The 5,948-nt window shown below is 39.2% G+C and overlaps 1 pseudogene; it reads left to right on the forward strand.

The window, feature by feature from the left end:
• The first annotated feature begins 987 nt into the window (after window positions 1-987).
• LOC120286968 lies at window positions 988-5,615 on the forward strand (annotated as a pseudogene).
• Window positions 5,616-5,948: the final 333 nt, after the last annotated feature.

Genomic DNA, 5,948 nt, shown 5'->3' on the forward strand with positions numbered 1-5,948 from the left:
ACACATGGAGATTTTTCTATTCACACCCCTCAACCACTTGCATATAAAGGTCGGAAAAAATGGCCGAATAGAAACACTGGCGCGGGACCCGCTTCCAATGTTGTCAAAAGGATTTGCGCCATTTATTCAACGGCGTGGTCCCCTACGGATTTGTCTCTGGTCCAAATGCCTCATGACTCATGACCTAATCTAACCTAAGCCCAATATGTTTTCTACTTTTCCAAAAGTAAAGAGCAAAAATATTAAAATTTACCACCCGCCGCGATACTCAACAGGTAGAGGCGCTAGACTTCCATCGATTGGTCACAGTGTTCGAAGGCTCCTACAACTAAAGTTACGGGGAATGCTTGTTCCTTTGCGACTTACCCGATAACACGTGTGTGGTGGTAGCACGTGTCGCCCAATGGTTTTATCTCCACGCCTACGTGAGTCATGTGGTTCCCGGATCAAAAAAAAAAACAAATTTAAACTATACTACCTTTACACATATCTAAATTTTATCATAAACTTATATGCATATAACATATTTATCATCGATCAAAATTAGTCAACAAAAACCATTAGAGAAAATTAGAAAAGCTTATGTGAGTAAAGGCGCGTTTAGTAACGATTCTGCTAAGAGAATAGATTCGATCGGACATGATTAACTCTTTACTTGTTCTCGAAAATCAATTCTAAGCATTTTAAGTCGTTTTATAATTGTCCAAAATTTCGATTCGAAATGTAATGCGTTTGTACCGTGCTCTTTTAATTTTGTTCCAAATCAATTTATTTTAATTTTTAAATTTTTTTTTTTACTTTTTACTTTTTTTCCTTTTTCTCCTATTCTTCTTCTTATTGTGGTCGGTCGCCGGGCCGGCGACCGGCGACGAGGGCCAACAAACTCACCGGAGCGTCGTCGGCCCTCATCGGCCAAGCCTCGGCCGGTAGCTGGGCGAGGCTCGCCCCACACACCGAGGCTCGGCTTCACCGGGCTAGGCGCCTCAAATGGGGTATGAGATTGTACTACTCAATTCTCTGGTTAACCTTCTTGTGATGGAACTGATTAATCAAATGAATAGAGCTAATCATAATCCGAATATGAAGAAAGAAGATACGAACCTTTCTGCTCTTCGGCCTGATTAGTATACGAACCTTTCTGCTCTTCGGCAGTTTAGTATAGTAAGTGGGAAAATGTTCTCGTTTCTGTCATTTGCGAGACTCGCATGTGACTAAGCATGCCACTTTTCTCAGTTTTCACTTTAACTTTTATCTCATGCTTTTCAAGTAGGATTTCAACCGCAACGAAGTAGAAACAGAAAATTAGAGAACTAATAATTAGAATTGCACATTAAATGATCACTGGAATTGCAGTTCATTGGCTTCCCAATGATCATGCAACAGATGATTAAGGGTCACCAATGTCAGGGAGCAGTTGAGAGCTCTAATACCAAAACCAAAACACATCTTGCAAGCTGTTGTTTCGATATGATTTGTTTCAATATGGTTTATTTTATTCGACACATTACATTTAGGCATGTTTGTTTGTGTTCATGGCCCATGTTTATGAACACAATTCCTATTTTTGTTCCCTAAAACAAAAAAAGAAGCAAAACGCGTTTGTTTGGGTTTTTTATTCAAAATCTATTTTTTTATTCCCAGAACAAATTTGAACAGAAATAAGAAACAAAAAAAAAAACTTATTTCTTGATTTTGGAACACTTTCAAGAAACAATTTTCCTCTCTCTTCGTTTTTCTTCTTTTTTCTTGGCCGGTGGCCGGCCTCAGCCATGGCCGGTGACCGGCCATCAAGGGCCGCGGAGCGTTGCCGCCTTGGCGAGGCCGACCTCGCGCTGGCGGGTGAGCCTCGCCATGGCTGGGCGAGGCCGCAGCCTCGTTGCCGATCGCCGGTCATGGCTAAGGCCATGACCGGCCAAAAGGAAGGAAAAATAAAAAAGAAAAAGGAAAAATAAAATAAAAATATTAAAAAATTAAAAGAAACAAAAATTATACAAGTTTACCAACGCGTTCTTCTGTTCAAAAATTGTTCTTGAACATAAATAGTTTTTTTCTATTTCTGTTCCCTAACAATTTTGAACAAAACATTACCAAACGCACTAAAAATTCCTGGGTTTTAACTTTTGGGACATCACCTTCCATGCCCTTCATTAAATAGTTTTGTACGATGCATTTGGACTTTGGAGTGTACTATGTTACTATCGTATTGTTTAGAGAATCCGATCATGGTGTGACATCTTTTTCGCCATTATCTTGCAACAAAAAGAGAAAATGCTATTGCTTGCATTAGCAAAATGTTGTGTCCAACACTTTATTTGCTTCTATGGATTCCCAAGAGGCATTTCACACCAGATAAAATGGGATACTGATTTTCTAGCTGATGTTTGATCTGATTTGGGCAATTTGATTCCAACAGATGGAATAGCTGGAACCACTTTCACTGTGACATCAACGAAAATATGATAAAGTGAAACAGGTAACTTGATCAACACGCACCAATGGAATCGATCAAAAACTTTGCAGGATTTAATCTGGCTAATTTACTTAATAACACTTTCTTTTGAATGTCGCAGCTGATGCGATGGTCTCATCCGACTTGCTGCACTAGGATATGAGTATGTAAACTTAGGTGCGTTGACATGTTTTTGCTCGTGTAGAATCATAAACTGTATAAAGCATTGTACGAATATTTATTGTTTCTGCTTCTTTTCCCTCGTTTTCCTCTTAAAGATGATTGCTGGGAGGTGAACTTAACAGAGATTCTCAGGTACACTCCTATATCTTGTCTCGCTACCGTATGATAAGAGTATAAAATTGGTTAAGAGTTACCAAAATGAGGGAAATTCGATAATCGTGGCAGGGTAATTTGGTTGCCAAGGCTTCAGCATTTCCATCTGGAATTAAGGCATTAGCTGATTATGTTCACAGCAAAGGCCTCAAGCTTGGGATTTACTCAGATGCTGGGTATGGCCGTAACATTAACTAAAGCAAGTCTTTTACGTTCATTACATTAGGCGAAAGAGACAGGAAAAGAGAAAACCATGGTTTGATTACATATAAAGTTCGATCTAGTCTCTTTTTGTAGATCTCCGAACATGCAGTCAAAACAATGCCTGGATCGCTCGGTCATGAAGAGCAAGATGCGAAAACTTTTGCTTCCTGGGTAGAATTCAGTAGTGTCTGAAGAATTAGACAGTTGTTAATCTGCATCGTCCCACTCGCTCATGCACTCGCTCATTCTAATGTTTTCTATCTGGCAGGGGTTGATTACTTGAAGTATGATAATTGTGACAATCCCAATACGAGTCCCAAGGAAAGGTACGCAGTTTTTCTGATATTTTCGCGCTTTGGCTGCCGAATATCCTCATTTAGAACATAACATAAAAATACCAAATTCATTAAGCAGAATTTTGAAAGTGGCTCTGCCGTTACTAATCAATGTTAAACTTTTCTTTTCCTAACTGAAACTACTTTGCTAAGGTACCCAGTCATGAGCAAAGCCCTGTTGAACTCTGAAGAAAATCTTCTTCTCTCTCTGTGAATGGTGAGTTGAGCCTTTTGCAGGATTAATTTCTCATCCATCATTTGCGCTTATTGACATAAGCAAGAGAGAACTTACTTTTTGCACCAAAACTTCAGGGGACAAGAAGACCCAGCAACTTGGGCTTCGTCCATTGGGAATAGCTGGAGAACAACCGAAGATATTTCGGACAACTGGGACAGGTGACTGAATATGAACATAAAATCTGCTTCATGTCCTAATTGCTGCATGTAATCAAAACAGAAAAGGATCTAATTTGCAAATCTCTCTGCATAATGGAATGGAACCAATCTTGTGATTAAGTTTCACTATCCGGGAATTAGTTTCTCGACATAAACCAACGAAATGAACGACTCTGTGATCCTTTCAGCTCATGTTCTTATGACTTCACTTCTGACGTGATAAATAAGTGACGGGAATTCCTCTTTGCATCAGCATGACATCTCGGGCGGATCTGAATGATAAATGGGCATCTTATGCTGACCTGGAGGATGGAATGGTAATGATCATCATTTTTTTTTTAGTTCGATATTTTTAAAAATCGAACAGAGAGATTGGAAGAGAGGAACTTGCAAGATGAACAATCAACAAGTCATTTTGGAATTAAATTGTGTTCAGATCCTGACATGCTTGAAGTTGGAAATGGTGTAATGACCACAGAAGAATACCTGTTCGCATTTCAGCATATGGGCACTGGTCAAGGTATGAACAAGACATATTTTGAAATAAACACACCTAAGACACGTTTTTGCTGAGTTTTTTTCTTTTTTTTTGGGTCCTTCGAACAGGCTCCGTTGTTGATTGGTTGTGATGTGCGATCGATGGACTACACGACCTCATGTTGCTGAGCAACAAGGAAGTTATTGCTGTTAATCAAGGTATCGACAAATTGTGTTACAATGGAATGCCCTGCGATGAATTTTTCCTCAGTGAAAGCATTTTCACTCTTTTTGTAGATGGGCTTGGCGTTCAGGGAAAAAGGTTAAGTCAGATGGCAATCTTGAGGTAAACTTTCTTCAGTATGATCATCCTTCCTTGCATTAATAACAGTACCCGGAACTAGTACGTCAGTCATGGTACAGCAAAAAGCAACATTGCATATGCTCTGCATCAATTATCAATATCAAAACAATGCATAGCCCATTGCAGACATTTGAAAGCAAATGGATTGTAATAATTTGCAAGTTGTCTATCTTTAGGGGTGTAAGTGTATCAATGCTTCCTCGTTTGTTCAAGTTAACACGCAAAAAAACTTTAAACCTGTGGCTGGGAAACCAACAGAAAATTGGTGATAGATCCCATTCTTATATAAATTTAATTAAATCATTAGAAGTTACAGAGTTAAGTTGATGGAAGAAACAAAAGTCTTGTATCCATCACAGCAATGGATTCAACAGCAAGGTTGATTATCAGGTTAACCAACCTAATATTCTGTCGGTCAGTTTATTAACTTTTGTTCATGACCTAAAAAGGACATTCCCAGCATGCAATTATGCATATTATGGCAATCAACAAACGGTCATGCAGAGTAAATACCAGTGACTAATAGATCACGTGAAGTTATCTTTCAAAAAATGTTGTTCGTCCTATCATATTTAGCAGAATCTTATAAAGTTCACAATCATGCATCCAAAACAATGTAGGTTTGGGCAGGTCCCCTCAGCACGAACAAGGTAGCAGTGGTTCTATGGAACAGAGGTTCATCGAGAGCTACAGTCACTGCCTCTTGGTCTGACATTGGTCTCAATTCTACAACAGTAGTCAAAGCAAGAGACTTGTGGATGGTGAGACTTCAAGAGCCAAACATAATTGTTTATTTGATGAAGAACTAAGCTCACAGAAAATTACTCAAATTTCGGTGCAGCATTCCACCAAAAAGGTCAATCATGGACAAATCTCAGCTGATATCGACTCCCACGCTTGTAAAATGTATGTTTTGAGTCCGCAATAACACGGAGACATCAGGAGAAAGGAAACAGGGTTGAAGCTGAGGTTGTGCAGAATTAAATATGTGCTAATTTGATCCTGTTTCATCATTGATGTAAGAAATAAACCACAGAATCATTAATAAGATATGATCACCAATCTTCGGCAGTCTTCCTATGTCTCTTACAAGTAAAACCCGAAGCAACCCCAACACCCCCAAAAAAAAAGCTAGTGAGTAGAGACTGACAGTTAGCATGACAATGAAGGAACAATGAAGGAAAAAACACGGAAGCGAAAAAGAAATCCTATGATATTAGCAGTCTTCAGATCCAACCAAGACTCAATCAGACATCATGAATGGAGGTCCTCTTACATCAAATATTTCACGGGTTGGCAAAACAACTGCAAGAACAGCGGTCAGTAGCCCTTGTTTCCTCGAATCCTTGCTCTCGTGTCAACCTGGGCAAAAAGTTAAATGAGGAGT

Source organism: Eucalyptus grandis, chromosome 8, assembly GCF_016545825.1.
Source record: "Eucalyptus grandis isolate ANBG69807.140 chromosome 8, ASM1654582v1, whole genome shotgun sequence".
In the NCBI taxonomy this organism is placed as follows: Eukaryota; Viridiplantae; Streptophyta; class Magnoliopsida; order Myrtales; family Myrtaceae; genus Eucalyptus; species Eucalyptus grandis.